The sequence below is a fragment of the Palaemon carinicauda genome, chromosome 26, assembly GCF_036898095.1.
Source record: "Palaemon carinicauda isolate YSFRI2023 chromosome 26, ASM3689809v2, whole genome shotgun sequence".
NCBI classification, from domain to species: Eukaryota; Metazoa; Arthropoda; class Malacostraca; order Decapoda; family Palaemonidae; genus Palaemon; species Palaemon carinicauda.
Window position 1 is genome coordinate 40665531 of NC_090750.1, and position 2500 is coordinate 40668030.

At 36.8% G+C, this 2500-nt stretch overlaps 1 protein-coding gene across 1 annotated transcript in view; it reads left to right on the plus strand.

Moving 5' to 3' along the window:
- The window catches only part of sei (seizure), a 337340-nt gene that overhangs the window by 136284 nt on the left and 198556 nt on the right, over positions 1 to 2500 (plus strand). The window lies entirely within an intron of this gene.

A 2500-nucleotide genomic window follows, 5' to 3' on the forward strand; every position in this document is an offset into this window, starting at 1 on the left:
TTTTTTTTTTTTTTTTCAATTTGATGCCAGTGTTTTGGAAGGGTGCATTACAAAAGACAGCTGTTATTCACCATGTCAATCAAAATCTGTTTTCATGATAAGACTGAATGCTTCTTATCGGATTCATCCAAGGAACGTTGGTTTTAAGAGAAAAGTCCAGAATTTATTTTCAAACATTTCTCTGAAGTATTTTGCGATTACTATACTGGGCTGCAAGGAAACCCATAAATTGAAGTTGAATTTGTTGCAAAATACAATTTTCAGTTAATTCGAAATTATTATTTTTTTTTCTTTCCCTCCGTAACATTCCTTTCCCTTTGAATTCATAGCTTCCAGTTCTTAGGGTTCGAATTCCTTGAATAGTGAAAAGTGAGTTTCTCCTATTATATAGAGGCTTGAAGAAGAAGAAGAAGAAGAAGAAGAATGGTTAGTTTAGGATTTTAGATGGAAAATTATTACAATATCTTCACGTTACCGGAGAGATATTTTAAGTTATTCATTCTTTGTAAGAATTACGTTGTTGGTACGATGAAAGAATTGAAATGGGTTTGTAATAAAACAGAGTGGCCTAAAATTGTGAGTTATACATTGTACTTGCATTAAAATGTGTCATTATTACAGCATCTTTTGTAATTCGTTTATATTTTGTATTTAAGAAAAATCATTATTTACAGTTAACAACAATGCCTCTCACTAATATATAAAGAACTTCGTATTATAATTCTTTTGTAAAGAAAGAAATACATTGACGAATGCCAATTATTTAGTAATTTTTATTGTTGTCTTTGTGTGGTATTCTGGAACCTTGAGATTTTGGTAAACAAGGGCAGGTCAGGGTTTGGCCTTTGTTTGACTGGAAGCGATATCGGTAAGATCACCCGAGATTCTCGAATTTCGAGGGTAAACAAGGTCAGGTCGTGATATCTGATCCAACATCTGATTTTGGATTCGGCGCGAGAATGTTAGGTCAGTTGCACAATGGTAATGCCTACAGGGTAAACACATGGTCCTCTTCCTGATTTCTTTTTCTTGTTTCTTATTTTTCCTTCCTTTATTCTCTATGTATTTCTTCCTTTGGGAGGGGGGAGGATAGAAGTCGTTCCCTTGGCCAATCCTTCCTTCCTTCCTGACTGGGGAAAAGAAGATGGGGAAGACATTTAGAGACAATAAGTGGACGAAGAATTTCAAGCTCCTCTTGAGACCCTCAGCCGAGGAGCTGGCCAAATCCCTGTAGAGGGGTGGCGAGTGTACGAGTCAACAGACTAGAGAGCTTTGCTGGAGAGGGTGTAAGCGAGCTGAGAGCGAGGGCAGGCCTGCAGTCAGGCCTCGGCAGTGGTCTTGCCACCACCCCTTGTGAACTCGGCCGCTCTCGTCTCTCCGCACGTTTCGCGAAAGGAAAGGAAAAAAAGTCTAAAGATAATATTTTTCTACTATTGATCGAAGCAGTATTTTGCTTAAAAATTCGACATGGGAAATACCATTGGTGTGTTAAAGACTAACTAAAGTCTGGCAAGCGTATAAGGAAACAAAGTTGTGGTTACTAATGTCACTATTATCGGATGTTAATTCCTACCCTCTCGATAGTGATTGCATTATAGTTTTGGCGTTCAATACTTTGATAGTCATCAAGAGCCTATTGGACTTTGCAGCGCCGTTATCGGAGTGCAAGCTATTGGAAATTGCAACGTTGTTACCACAGTGCGGGCGTTTAAGAATACTTCGCATTGTTGTTTAATTACTGAAATGTCTGTGAAATAAAAACCCTTGTAGCGTTGAATTTCTTTTAGAATTAAAAAAGAAATAAACAAGATAAATTTCAAATTTTTTACGTACGTATGAAAAATCGATATTATTTTCCAAGTGTTACCTGACTGTAAGTGCATTGGAATTGATAACTTCAGTACCTGAATATAAAGTGATATAGGAATATTAGACGCTGTTGCCTGGATGCTTTCTCGTGTTCTCATAAATTTCGACCGCCCTAGTTGTAACGAACCAGTGGGCAAGAAAATATAAATTGTCGAGAATCCAACGCAATGCTTGTAACTTGTTTGACAAGCCATACCGTTTCAGGATGTGTTTATAAAATAATTCAAGTGAAGAATATTCTTTTAATATCTGAGGCAGAACGTAACTGGTTCTCCTTGATTTGATATCAGACAAATAAGGAAATATTATTCATTGCTCAATGGAGCGTGAGGCTATGTAACCGAATTCATCTCAGGAGCATTTGCAGTGGTTCTCGGGCGGATGGAATCTCCCAAAATTCGTCCATATTATAAGAAATTTCTCGTTTCATGTTTAAAAACTGCAAACCTATTCTTACATATCTGAGAATATTCAAGTGAAGTACATCAATCTGTTTTCCTTCTTCAAAACAAATGGGAAAACTGCCAGGCTTTCTTCATGGCTGGAAAGTACTCCGTATTCATAAAGTGCCTTACATCGTGAGGTCAATTGATATATGTACATCATATGTAAAAGTATCTATAATAGTATA